The sequence below is a fragment of the Uloborus diversus genome, chromosome 1, assembly GCF_026930045.1.
Source record: "Uloborus diversus isolate 005 chromosome 1, Udiv.v.3.1, whole genome shotgun sequence".
In the NCBI taxonomy this organism is placed as follows: domain Eukaryota; kingdom Metazoa; phylum Arthropoda; class Arachnida; order Araneae; family Uloboridae; genus Uloborus; species Uloborus diversus.
This window is the reverse complement of record NC_072731.1, coordinates 171,150,196-171,165,019: the sequence shown is the minus strand read 5'-3', so window position 1 is coordinate 171,165,019 and position 14,824 is coordinate 171,150,196. Positions and strand designations below refer to the sequence as shown.

Sequence of the window (14,824 nt, the reverse complement as noted above, 5' to 3'; positions counted from 1 at the left end):
ACATCCTGGTAGTAGAAGCAGGGGAGAGCGAGATCGATGGACGGATGTCCACCGCTTAAATACCACCTCGATGACGTTCCATACAATTTACATATGCTTGGTTGCAAGTTCGATGAAATCCTCTAAGGAAACTCAAAAATATTTTTTGGCAACACTTAATTTCGTTGAAAACGTTACATTGACGGAAGAGATTTTTTTCACTGTGATTTTTAACTGAACCGTCAATCATGCACCGTGCGGTTTGTTTACATTTTTTTTTACTACGCATGTAGGAATGAACGAAAGTTTTGGGACTGTATTTAATTAGTGCAGCGTCAAAACATGGATTGTCCCCTCACATAAAAAAATAGTTAAGTATTATTAATATAATTTCCACAGTACCGGAAAGTCAAGAAAACAAATAAAAAATATCAAATATTTTGACACTAACTAATCACAATGTCTGAATATTTTGAAATGCTTCGGGTGAGTTGAGATGCTTGATTATCAAGCTTTGCAGAATGGAAAGAAAGAAAAATAATTTTCTGAGACGTTCAGAAAACTGTTCACCAGAAAATCACTCCTTAGGTAAACGAAAGGTCAGCTAAAAAGGTTAGAGGTGCGCAATGATTGCGTTTGTCATCTTAACATAATAAAACCGTGTGGTGTAGAGAATAGTTTGATTTCCATTCTTCTTGTTGTATTCGTTTAAAGAATCTTTAAATACCTCTGCGTCTTCGAGGAAGAAGGTGGTTCTCTGTGGTCGAGCGGTCAAAAGCATCAGTTCCATCAGCTGCTAGCGCGCATTAAAGGCGATCGCGTGCGCATGCTCGATTCTCGTCCTAACACTAGGGCTAGTTCCATTATCTTTGTCATGTAAATCAGTCCTGTGTCGCCTTCAACGGAAATAATAAATTGGAATTGTTAAATACTGGATTATTGGAGGTACAGACATTTCGAATACAAAAAGCTTTCACCTCATTATTTGGGAATAAATAAGGCATACGAAATATGGGAAATTGTTCAATGTTCATGGTGGTTATTCTGTTTTTCACTGCGTTGGAAGTTTGCAAAAACTGGTATTATTTAGAGCAGCATGTTTTAAAGGTAAAATTTGTTATTGAATTTTATGCATGAAAAGTTGAGATGTGAAATTTGTAGTCATCAAATGCCAAAATGCAAGTTGAAGGAAATAGTAGTATCTTATGCTGTATTTTTGAGAATAAACAACGTGTCTTGAGCCAAAACTTGGGTCTTCAATAGAGATTTAGAGTTCTTGTGATTGTGCTTTATATTCTTCAGTTTTGAACTTTATTGATAAAAAAAATTTTGAAAAAAAAATAGAACCGACTTCAAAATTGCTCTAAAAAGTGAAAAATAATTTTATTCTTTAAACACCATCGATAATACTTTTAAACATAATTTTTGAAGTTGGCGCAAAAACGATCGATAAAATCATTCAACGCCATAACTCAACTACAAGTATAAATTTAACCAGGTCCAGTTTCTTCACTACCACATGCATTACGCATTGATGACAGCATATCTGAGTAACGATATAAATGTCTCGTTCCTAAGTTTGGATGATTTTTTGATAAAAATATGAACGAAGCATGGTTACAATGGATTTTACTTTTTGTTTTTGCGCCAACTTCAAAAATTATGTTTAAAAGTATTATCGATGGTGTTTAAAGAATAAAATTATTTTTCACTTTTTAGAGCAATTTTGAAGTCGGTTCTATTTTTTTTTCAAAATTTTTTTATTTCATTCTTTTTAGTGTAAATGTAGATATTTCAGTAAAAGTAAGAAGTTACCTGGTAAGAAATTCGGCTCTATATCACTGTATTGCTTTAGAAAAGCCTTTATTCAAAATTATCATTACAATTACTATTAATGTTACAGTTATATGGCACCAAACTTTTATAACAATGAGTTTCATATTGTCGCGTAGATGAAAATAGCGAAGACAATGTGAAAGCCAAATGAAGCGAATACTCGTTAGTCTCAACTCGAGATCTTTATTCAGAACCACGAATGAACGTTACATCTCCTTATATACAACTTGAAAAAGTGCTCGAACTTTCCAGACTTTAAAAGATACAGAAATTAATAGAACATTCGAGAAAATACGGGAAACAGTAGAAACGAAATTTTAGTAACATTCACTTTGTCCTAGTCGGGATTTGAACCCGGGTTGCTCGTGTGGGAGACCAGAATTCTACCACTGAGCCACCGTTATCCTCGGATAAAAAGAGCGAACTTCGCTACAATATGATTTTAATCATTTAATGGGGAAATTTACTGTTTTTTGCCCATAACTTTTTATCTAAAGAACAAATATGGTCAAACAAAGTAATGGGACCTAAGTTGAGCCATCCTCTATCCATTAAAAAAAGAATCATCAAAATCGGTTCACTAGGTGAGACGCTATGAGTGGACAAACAAAAAAAAAAAACATACATACGGTATGAACTGATAACCGCCTCCTTTTTGAAGTCGGTTAAAAATGATACATTTGTAATTTTTTTTAGGATAAAACATCTTGTTTTGACTAAAAATGCATTTTTTATCGAAAAAAATCTTGAAGAAAGGCTTCAGGTCTCTTTCATGCACTTAATGTGAATAATCACATTGTGAAGAAACGAAAAAAAGTGAAAAAACGAAAATGAATGCCCTGGATGTCATTTCCTTGAGCTATTTGTAAAAGTGCATCAAAACATTAATGAAAACCTTCTCTCGCGCGCGCTTTTTTATTTTTCATTTATTTATTTATTATTTTTATTTTTTGCAACGGATGATTTTTGCATTTTTTTTATTTTTTATTTTAAAGAAGTTGTTCCAAAGAAAAAAATTAAAGATGTCAAATGTAGTATTTATTATCATATCTTTTTTCTTAAAAGTTTTTAGACAATAGTCGACCAGTTGCAATAATAGCAGTTCCAAAAAAGAAGTGAATTAATTTCAATTATTATTAGTTACATGACTGTTGGTTTTTCTTGCCCAGATCTTGAGAATTTTAAGAGCACAATTTTAACTTTTACGAAAAATTCTAATGGCAGTTCTGGTCTTGAGTTTACAGTGCAATTGACGGTGACTGACTACAAACTTTGCTGTGACTTTTATACAGGATGTTCATCATAAAACAATCTTACTTTAAAGTTGTCTATATATATATCTACGAAACTATTTCTCAGAAATTAACGAAACTTTGCTCACTACATAATGAAAAAATAGGAATTAGTTTGAGCTAATAAAAAATAGTTCGAAATTTCCCCACCCGAGGATTCATTCTTATGAGTTACGCACTTGTACATTTACGATGGGTTTAAAACAAATCTTGCATCAAAACATGTTCAATATGACTGCTGATATTTTGGTCTACCTTCTAGAATCGTAATGTTGTTGTACAGTTGACCGCAGTATGCTCTGGAAAGTACTACGAGCATATCGTGATGTGCTTTACAGGAAAAGTTCTTGGATTTTCAAGATTTACGAGATGTTTCAGATACCTCTAAAGCTGGATGTTTGATGATCTGAAAGTAATGCATTTAGAGTTCTAGGATTATTAGGATTTACGAGATGTTGCTGAACAACTTTAATAGGGACGTGTAATTATGACACCCATTATTTTCAGGGAACATTTTTTACCGCACATTGTCATATTTTTGCACGAAATTTATACTATTGGTGGTCAAAGTATGAAATATAGACTTTGTATAAAAATGTAATTTTTCTCATTGTTAACAAGTTTAAACATGTTACTGTTCTTTAGTCTGTTTTTCTCATTTCGCAAACCACCCCACGTGTTTAGTTGACTTAAAGAGGTTTTTTTTTTTTTTTCACTTCAATGTATCTAACACCTTAGATTTTTTTATGGTTTTCATTTTGTTATAAAAACTGAAAATTTTATTTTGCGGGGAAAAATCGTTTAAAAATGGCAAAAGTCATAAAAAAGTGAACGAAAACTTGCCCGACCTAAACGGAAAAAGTTATATTATTTAACCAAGCATTTAGATACAATATTTTATCAGAATTACCTAGAGCTAATAAAATTGTGAAAGTTAGTTGAAACAGAGAAAGAATGCTCGTTTTTCTCAATTCCTAAATTTACTTGGATGATTTTTAAAATATAAAATTTGCTTCAACTAACTCAAATGATAATACTTGGTTCAAAAGATAAAGAGTAGGGTACATTCTGTAATGAATTTATACAAAGCTAAGTTTAATGTATACAAATTTATTCTGAAGTACTCTTGAAATATTTGCAAAACCTTTAGAGAAATATTCTGAGAAAAACAATATTTTCATGCTTCGACGGTTTTCCTCTAAGTCAAGGATTGTCTAAGAGAAAGGACTTTCTTTCCCCCGCTGAATTTTGTTTTTGAATAGCTTTAAGAATTTGATATTTTTTTTACTTTTGGGAATCCCCGCAGTGAAGCTGCATCCTAAAGGCCGAAGTGGAGCCACATTATTGACGGTTTCTTAACTATAACTTCATAGCTTCTTACCAAAACCTTTTCTGGTTATTTTTTTAACCCTCGACACACAAAGGAAGGGGATTATAAGTTTGACGTGTTTATGTATCTGTGTATTTGTCTGTGGCACTCTGGCGCCTAAACGGATGGACCGATTTTGAAAAAAAGAAAAAAAAATGTTCGAAAGAAGAGTTGATCGAAAGTGTTCTTAGCTAGGTGCACTGTAAGAAATTTCACCGTTAGAATACGGTCAGTGACCGGCAGAAAATGGTCCGGTCACTGCCCGTAAAAATAATATTCTGCCCGTAATCTTTCCTGACCGTGAAAATAATAGGTTTGCCCGTAATTTCCTCCCCGTAAAATAAAAGGGGAGTGACCGTAAATTGACAATGTGCCCGTGAAAATTATATTCCTCTTTGTACGGCCACTGCCCGTACATTGACTATATGCCCGTAAAAGCTAGAATTTGTTTTCTACGCCCATTGACCGTAAATTGATATTGCTCCCGTAAAAGCTAAAATTTATTTTCTAGGCCTATTGCCCGTAAATTGATATTGCTCCCGTAAAAGCTAGAATTTATTCTCTACGCCTATTGCCCGTAAATTGATATTACTTCCGTAAAAGCTATAATTCATTTTCTAGGATCACTGCCCGTAAATTGGCGTTATGCTCATAAAACTTTTCTATGGTCACTGCCTCCTGTAAATTAACATGATGTTCATAAAAAAATGTCATTCTTTATCGTCATTGCCCATAAATTATTAGGTGCTTTAAAACTTAGTTTATTGTCATATAAGAACCAAGTTATGAATAAAAGTTTTAAGAACACAATAAAATGCAAGTCATTTTTACAATTCAATAAACACTTAAAATAGGCTAACACTATTAGTAATGCAGTTTGAGGACCCCAGTTGCCAGAATTATAAATATTCTATTAAATGATCTCTAAAAATGAGAATGCATGTTTAAGAGAGAGAAGTATAAAAAGAAATATAGAAAAAATCCCGTGAAATAAGGGAAACTTAACTGAAAAAAAAAAACAAATTCAGTAAAGCTTTTTTACTGTATGGATTATAGTAAAATACAACACTTAACATTTTATGTAAAATGCTTACATACATAATAATTTGTTTCATCGCTAAAACACATGTTACCAACATTGGCAACTAGTGTTTTTTTAATGGTTCGTCCATTGCCTTTACTTGTTTGCTGACCTCGTTCATTCAAAGAACATAGAACATTCAAAAAAGTTATATAAATTATTAAAAAACATATTTATACTTCATATTTAAAAAGTTATAAATTAATTAAATTATACATAAATTAAAAACTTGTGCAGTCGACTTCAAAAATAGACTGCATTTTTTACTAGCTAGCATAAACTTATGGATAAATTAATTTTTAAACACCATAAGTATCCATTAAAGGTAAGCATCTCGAAAACAATTTTATCGAGAGAAAGAATTTTAGCTCAAAAATTATTACCAAAAAAATATGTGAGCATGTCTACATAAGAAATAAGAAGAGACAATATCCAGAAGTGTCAACAATGAAAACAAAGAAGTTAAAACATCAAAAAGGTTTATTTTACACTAATTACAAGTTGAATAACAACATAATTACAAATAAACTTTTTCAGAAGAGAAATTATGGTCAAATTTTTCAAAACTTGGTTGAATCACTTTTTCCAAATCTTTATTCCTTTTGGATCCTTTAGTTCAGTAACTTATCCAAAATATTGCCCTAAAAAGAAATCACCATAAGGAAAATTAAGAATGATTTGTTTTTCACACATTTAAAGCAGAGCAGCATTCTCACTAAATAGTGAAAATCAAAATAAAGCATTTTAAAGCACCCTATTTTTTTTCACCCCTTTCCCTGGTTTCATAAGGTTTTCCTCCCTAATATGATGTTCAAAGGATTTTTACATAATTTCCAGGAATCCTAGGAAAAAGCACATGCATACATAGAAATAAAAGCTATAATAAAATTAAACAAAAAATTAAGGCTAGATCAAAAGACATCGTAACTGCTAAAATGTATAAATCTTAAGTTTAATGCATAAAAGCTGGTAAACACGTAAATATCGAAAAATTTGTTTCATCAAATCAAACGAGTGACAAAGAAAAGCATTTTTCCAACATCAATTCAAAATATGTGGTCTGTTTTGAAAAGAAAACAAAATGAGGTTATGAATATTTAGTGAACATCAATTTCAAAAAAAGAAAGAAACAATGAATCATATTCAATTGAAAACATAAACAATAATGATGATCATTAAGAGATATAATTAAACATAAAGCACTTTGGAGTCTTGCAAAGATCTTGGGGGAAACCTGCAACTGTAGTACAAGTATAAGTGGAAATTTCAGGGAAAAAACATTTTGGCATTTTTAGTGCCAATATGGGCTATTTCCTGACGGGCATCTACAGTATGATAAAAACAGATATTGAAAACACCTTTTTTCAGAGCATAAGCATCCAAGCTTTTTGACCCCATACATAAGCATGGTAGCAGATTTTCTAGTAGAGGGGCTAAGGGGGGCCACAAAAGATAAATAAAAATAAACTATTTTATTTCATAAATTTTCATTTGCCCATACATAAATAAAACTTTTAAACAAATTTTATAAATAAAAACATAATATTTGAATAAAACTACTTTTGTTCGCTATAGGAATAATATTGGATTCTGAGTCCAGTCCTAAAGGATGCATTTGTACAGGTTTAGTATTTGTATTTTTTTTTCCAAGTTCAAAAAGAAAAGTAAAGACAGAAAACATGTTGCATTGTTGGAAGGAAAAAGACAAACTACGGGAATCTTCAGCTCCTTACCCCAAAATAAGAGACTTCCCAGTAAAAGTACTGGTCAAAAATTTTTAAAGTACAAAGAAGCTATCTATGATTAATTTTTAACGCGATAAAGAACTGTGATGGAAAAATTTAAGTTTTTTAAATCAATTTCAATTTTCCCCCCACAAATTCTGAAAAAATAGTTTTAAATTTTAAACTTTAAATCTTTTTGGATTTTCTTTTTAATTGAAAACTTATTTCATGCTTAATATCCATATAAATATTCCAATAACAGAAAAATTTTCCCTTGTGTATGTCAGTTGTTCGTTAAAAAAAGATCTATATTCAGTACTTGACCCAGTAGCATGAACTTGGGTTGAGTACTCAGTAATCATCCTAAGTACTATTCAACCACACTAAATTACTGCACTCAATAGTAGGACAATGTTTTCAACCACACATGCACACTGGGTTTTAACATGCATACCCACCAACTTTGAAAAAGCTCTTCGTTTAAATTAGGGATACATTGAATATGCAGTTGATTTTTGGTATACTGCTGGCTATTTGGCACACAAAACCGAATACTTGGTTTGGCTGAATACCTTAATATTTAGTCAGCAATTGAATAGTAAATAACATAAATAGTTGACAATTAGTAGGCAAACAATTTTTTATACCATGAATGTGTATATAGAATGAATGTGTATATAGTACTCTAGTACAAACTTCCAACCTGTTATTTACTAATATTATCACATTTGGGTAATTCTTCAGAAAACATAACTTTTGAATGCAAATATTTTTCAATTTCGAAACCTTTTTTCCTTTTTTTTTGGTTCTTCCATGAAAGTGTTACCTACTAGAAGTAACCATAAACAATGGCCAGCTCAGTTCCAATTATTTTACGTATAAATAAAAAATAAAATAATCCCTTGTTCATAGAAATTAAAATAAAAATAACTTTTAGTATTTAAAAATTGAGGCCAATTTAATATCAAAGTGGTAGTTTTGTTAATTGTGCAATCAATCAGCTATTTTAATGATTAGTGGGAATATAATTAAGTTCTCTTCATTAAAGTATGGTTTAATTAGTAGTTTCAAATACATGTAAAATAGTATTTAGTAAATTTTTGTGCGACATGACTTCTTGTCCTACTAAAATGAACTAAACCACTATTAAAAAGTTAAATATACTTAAACAATTATCATTTGAGGCACTTGTGAAAGGAATAATTAATAAATTAGTATATACTTTTAATTAATCAAGTTATTAAGCAACATAAACAGCCACACAAGGTGTGTGACATGCCATGGAAGTGAAATTCACACATTGTGAACCAAAAATATACTAAAATAAAACTTGTTATTCAAAAATTGCTGGCAGGTTTAAATCAATATACTTTTGATGAAATTAAAAATCATTGTTAAATGAATTGTTCCCAAAATTTTTTACTGTAAAAGGCATACTGTTTGAAGAATGAAACATTTAAGGTGATTTTAGTGCAAGAGAAAACATTCAGATGTTACATTTAAGTTTCGCAACTTTTCACTTTCTTTTATATCTTACGCCACATAAACATTTTTTTTTTACCGCTTATAAGTCATAAGTATGAAACTAAACTCAGTGGCGCAAAATTGGAGGCAATCCCACCGTGCCCATATCAATCTTCATGACAGAGGGCTGTGGGGTGCAAAGGCAGGTGTTCTAGTAAGGTGGTCAGCCAAACGTGGAACCTCCAGTGTTTAGTTTCCAAGCATGCTTGGTACTCATTTTATTGACCCACTTATGGGATGAAAGGTGAAGTCAACTGTGCCCAACGGGGAATTAAACTCAAATCTGCAATGAGGAGGCACAAAGTGCCACTGGACTTCTTAGGTATGAAACACTAAGCAGAAAAAATCAATTTGTGAAACGTTTCTCGTCTCACAAATGTTTAAAAAAGGCAATTTATAACGTGCAAAGAAAACGCTCGGAAATTAAATTTTGCAGTATTTTGATTTCGGAAGTTTTACAATTCAAAATATTATGTAATGCTTCAAACAAAATAATTAATCTACAGAAAATAGATAAGCATCTTCAATTCTGAATTGCCATAAAATAAAATACAAAAATTATAAATCATTTTTTAGCCAAATATTCAGTCTTCAGTCAAATATTTGACTAGAATTCTAATAAAATATTCGCTCAAAAACATATAATTGAGCTATCAAATCATCCAAAAGAAATCAATAACCAAACTCTCGACAACAAACATTCTTTTATAACACTATTTAATTAAAACACTAAAGAAACAATCATTTAAAAAACCACGAAGGTGTCCGTTCCACAATAGTGGAGGCTCATCCCCTAAAAGACGGTGCCTCAAAGAAGGACATTCCTAAAAAAGACACCCTTACAGTAAATTTTATTAGCAGTCTACTTTTGGTTCTTTTCAATAGTAAATGAGTGTTACTGATATGATTAATATAATTCTTAGATTGCAAACATCGCAATTGGAAAACAAAATATCAAACATATACTATTTTGAACACGCTTAAAATGAATTTCTGCTAAGATAAACTACATTTGTGATCCCTGTCCTATTGATTGTTAATGATTGATATTTTGATAAGATAAACTAAGGTGAAGGCCAATAGATTATAAAGGTCCCTTGGAGTTAGTTTTAATAAGGTTTGACTGTATTTTCAAAATAAATATGGAAATCTGCGCATCCTACATGCAACGATGGATACAAGGCGAGGGTCATAATTCTCAGCCGACATTATTATCCACTCACTTTGTGTTCAAATATACTTAATGAATAACCTGCAAACAATTAGAGTATTTTTTTTTTAAATTCACTTAATATTTTTTAAAGTAAAAATCTGGAATACAACTTCCTTTCATTGCTTTTAAAATTAATTAGTATTGTTTATGTCCCACAAGGTGCTTTATTTCTGGCTAAGTTATTGCTTTAATTGACACCCAAGTATTTTCAGAATTTTTTATGCACTTTAAAAATATTCTTCAGCATGACCAGCCCTAAAATAGCAGTATCTAACCCCCTGATATCAACCTTTTCATCATTTATAAGTTGTACCACAAAAGATGGCTAATGCACTTCTTTTGTCGTAAGTAGGATCAGGCCCGGCATTTTAACTACTGTGAATGCGTTAGGCATTAGGATCGGCAATGGGGTTAAAACCAAGGATTCTGGGAGGAATTGAGCCCCTAAAACCTCCTAACTGGCAGCGCCCATGCATACCCTAGTCATGCTCATCTTTTTTTCTTGAAAGAATGGGGAGGGGGGAAATCCCCCCCCCCCTCCAATGACGAGCATGGATGGGTATGCAGTAGGACAGCCAGGGTTGAGATTTTAACTGTTGAAAACTGCCCAAGTTTCTTTGGTTGTAGCACATGTTGCTAATCCGAAATACAGTAGTTTATATACGTATAAGGCAAGGGGGCCCATATAGGGGTGCAAGGGGGGCTAGAGCCCCCCCTTGAAATTAGAATTTCCTTGCTTTGTTCCAAAAATGTAAAAACATTTCTTCTCCAGCCATTAATGAATAAGTTATTAAAAATGTCAAATTTTAATGACTCTAATCTGTCCTGAAATCAGTTTCCATGGGGAAAATATAGAGCTAAACCACAGGGAAAATATTTGAGCTCCCCCCCCTTGCAACTTTGCATATGGGCGCCCTGCCTATACAATACAAATAGGACGTGTTCTCATACCTATACAATACAAATAGACTACCTAAGATTACAAAATGAAGAGTTCTGTTTTCGTGTCCAGTTCATCGGACATTACTCTGTGGCACAATTATACTGAACATTTTATATTCTTTTAAATTTATTATAAAATTTTATTTTTTCATATCGATAACATTTAAATACAACAGCGACCAGAAATAAAAGCACTGAATACAAGTAACAAGTAGAAAAATTACAATCGTTAGTTTCTGAGCAAAGAAACTGATCGTCGCTCAATAGAGTTTAGAAAAACATTTCTTAAAATAAAATATTAATACATACCTCTAAATAAATTCCGATGAAACACTTCTTGATCCAGAAGTTATTTTTCATCCAATTGTGCAAAAACTTTAAAGCAAGGATTGTCTGGGTGAAAGAAAATTCAACTAAGTATATGGAACAAAATAAAAAATGGTAGGTATGATTATGCATCATTTATATAAAAAAAACTCCAGATTAAATAAAAAATTATTAAATAAAAACAAAAAACCAGACTGCGTAAAGACCAAAAAAACTAAAAAGAAAAATGTATAAACCCAGTAGTTTAGAATGTATTAAGTACTACTCAATAACTACACCGTTGAAATAGTTTTATAACCGTACACACATAAGACAAAGCATAAATTCAAAAGTAGAATAGAAGAGTATGAACAGTAAGGGCCCATTCCTTTCTGATTCAAGAACCCCGTAAAATTTGAGATGAACGACATTTTCGAAAACGTTTTTGATTTCGGGTAGTTTTTCGAAATTGAAGATCCAAAAATTCAAAATTTTTGACGATCTTTGATGACATTGGAGAGGAGGGGGTTGAGGACTCTCCCCCTGAAAAAATTTTGGAACTAAAAAGTCGTAAAAATACAGTTGGCGATTTTTTGTGATGAGTTTGGGGGGGGGGGGGGAGGTTTGGAGACCTTTTCCGGAAATTTTTTCGAATTTACAAATTTAAATTTGCAAAGGTAAATTTAGGTTTGTGAATTCGGGGGGGGGGGGGGGGATCACCCCAATTGCTCCCTCTGTGGATCCACCACTGCCCCTCCCCCACTTCAAGGACCTGCAACCATGACTCCTATAAACCTGCCATTATGATTAAAAACACATTCCAGTCAAAAACATTCATACCAGAACCAAATCATTCAAAAGAATAACATGAAACGGGCCTTTGACAACAAACATTCGATTGTAACACTATTTGAAGGAAACACTTCAAAAAACAGCAGTACAACCAGGGGGGAGCGTTCATGGATCTAGACCCAAATTGAAATGACCAAGAAAATTCAAAAATGAAAATATTTGTGTTTCGCATATAATTTCATTAGTCGTATATAAGAAAAACTTGAAGTAAGCACGATGTTTTTGAAAGTACTGCATGAAACAAGCCTATTAAATGAAAAAAGTTAGGTATTCGTTATTATGTATTGAACTCAGCAGTGACTAATTTTAAAAATGTATAAATGATAAAAACGTATACAAGAGAAACTTATAAACTGTGCTTCACTGTATAAATACACAGAGTGGTCCGAAAGCGGGAGTAACCCTTTTTTAATTTTACTATGGTTGAATGTTTGCTGTAAAGTTCAGGCTCCGATCTGAGTACCTACAGTTCAGGGGGGGGGGGGGACACATCCTTAAGAGATCCACGGCCCAAGAAATTGAGGGGGAAAAAAAGAAAAAAAAAAACTAGTACTGAGACTTATTTACGTAAACAATATACACTGCTGGTCTATGGAGAGGACCCACTGAGTTTTTGCAAGGGGGCAAAAATTTATCAAGCTGGGCTTAACAGTTACTTTGAAGTCTTAAGAACTTCAGTTGAACAAGATCCATGTTGCAACACAGCTGAATTCTGCACCATATTCCACTTAATTTGGGCGTTTAGAACATTGCGTTTAAAATTCTGCTCCGAACCCAGCAAAACATCTGCAATAACATGGAGCAGGAATTCTGCTGTGTTACGACATAGATGGTGCTCTGCCGATTTTTACTACTTTCAAGACTGTAAAGTGACTGCGTAACGAACATAACACTGAATATACGATGGGGGAGGGGGGGTCACCCCGTTTGAACCACTCTGTATTCTGTATATTAGACCCTTAAAGAAATGAAATCCTGGCTATGCAACCCCCAATAAAAAGTTATTTGATTTTATAAGTCACATGGAACGACTCTAAAAAAGGCATACCCACAGTAAATTTCAATAGCACAATCTCACGCACTTTAATCACCTCCTCCCCCCTCCCCCCCAAAAAAAACCTATACACACCTATGCAAACACAGCCTAAATTTCCTACTAGAAAGACATGGCTTCTCGTATCCGCCTCAGATTGAGCAAATTGAAAACTGCTTCAATTTCATAGAGAGCTGCGATTCAGACAATACAGCAGTTAATGATGTGAACATTCTTCTTACAGTAATTATTATACAAAATATTATATTTTAAGTTATGAATTGTTGTAAGTTATAGTAAAACATAGTATTATTATAGAAATTTACATTTAATTTATAAGTTTAGGCACACTGAACCAGAAACAATTCAGTAATTAATTAAGTGTTGAAAGTTGATAAGAAATACATGTTACATCACATTATTTTTGGTTTATAATAATTGTATGAATAAACTGTTTAAAGATTTAGCTATAAAAAAAATATATGAAACATGTTTTAAACATTTATAGCTGTGAAACTAATGAAAACAATGATGTCATTATTTATATTTTGTACTAAAAACGAATCTGTCGTTAATAGGTAGCCTAAAGCAATTTATTTTCAACTACGTACCTATGATTTATTTCATTGGTTTAAATGTAACATTTGAGTTCATTAAAAACAATCTAAAAAATGTAACCAATTCCTATTAGTCATTGATCATGGTTATTTAAAACCAGGAATATAAAGCATGCAGAGAATTAGTAAATAATTCACTTTGTCCTCATGCACAACATCTTTAATTAATCACATTAATTTAGAAAAATACTGCAGAAATTTTTGAATGAAACTATGGAAATTAAAACACATGGAGCATAACATGATATTCATTTGTGCGTTTATATTGCATCACGTTTGCATGCATTGTACTATGCAAAGTACGTCTTGATACAATCAATATCAATGCTAAATTTCAACGTTACAGCGACGCTTCGGTACTCGCCATCAATCAATGCTCACAAATTATTGTTATCAAAATAGCTAATAAAAAAAGAACAGTGGATTAAAATTACACTTAAACAATAGTATAGAAAAAAAACCACTTACTTAATATTTTGAATCCAGACATTGGAATCACATGGCGACGGCGACGAAGCACGAAGACAACACCTTTCTTTCGATGCCTAGGCGCAATACTTAGATGAGAGCCTGTATGTCAGAGTCCCTACTCTCCGAATACGTATATTTGGTCCAGATGTTGTGGGACTTATATCATACATTACATATTTAAACGGTTAAGTTGTTGGAAGGGACTCTAGTTGGAAGACAACATTCGTTCAACACAGGCCATCCATCTTGATTTTTCTCCTTCCCGCTTCTTTGCGTAGAAACACGTGACAACGACACGTGATCTTTATCAGCTAGCATATTACGGGGAATGACCGTATTCTGCACAGATTAAGGGACTGGACGACAGCCCCGTAATTTTACGGTCAACGCAACTTAAATTTACTGTAGTTTTTTACAATTACGGTCACTGCCCTGTTTCCTCGAAGAAGGGCACTTACCGTATAATTTTTATGGCCAATGCGCCTAAATTTACGGAAATTTTTTAGAGTGTGGCATCTTTGGATGACATTAACTAACGAAGATATTAATTAAAAACCTCTAAAACTTTTTTCGCGATTTTTGCAC

The 14,824-nt window shown here is 32.5% G+C and overlaps 1 protein-coding gene and 1 long non-coding RNA gene across 2 annotated transcripts in view; one reads left to right on the top strand and one right to left on the bottom strand.

Moving 5' to 3' along the window:
• Positions 1-14,824, top strand: part of LOC129217055 (adenylate cyclase type 8-like) — a 233,153-nt gene that overhangs the window by 73,045 nt on the left and 145,284 nt on the right. The gene's annotated exons all lie outside the window — the stretch shown is intronic.
• LOC129233524 (uncharacterized) lies at positions 6,099-14,330 on the bottom strand. The gene is made up of 3 exons (XR_008581467.1): positions 14,237-14,330; positions 11,270-11,353; positions 6,099-6,198 (listed from the first exon to the last, which is right to left on the bottom strand). It is a non-coding gene; the product is annotated as an uncharacterized LOC129233524 (long non-coding RNA).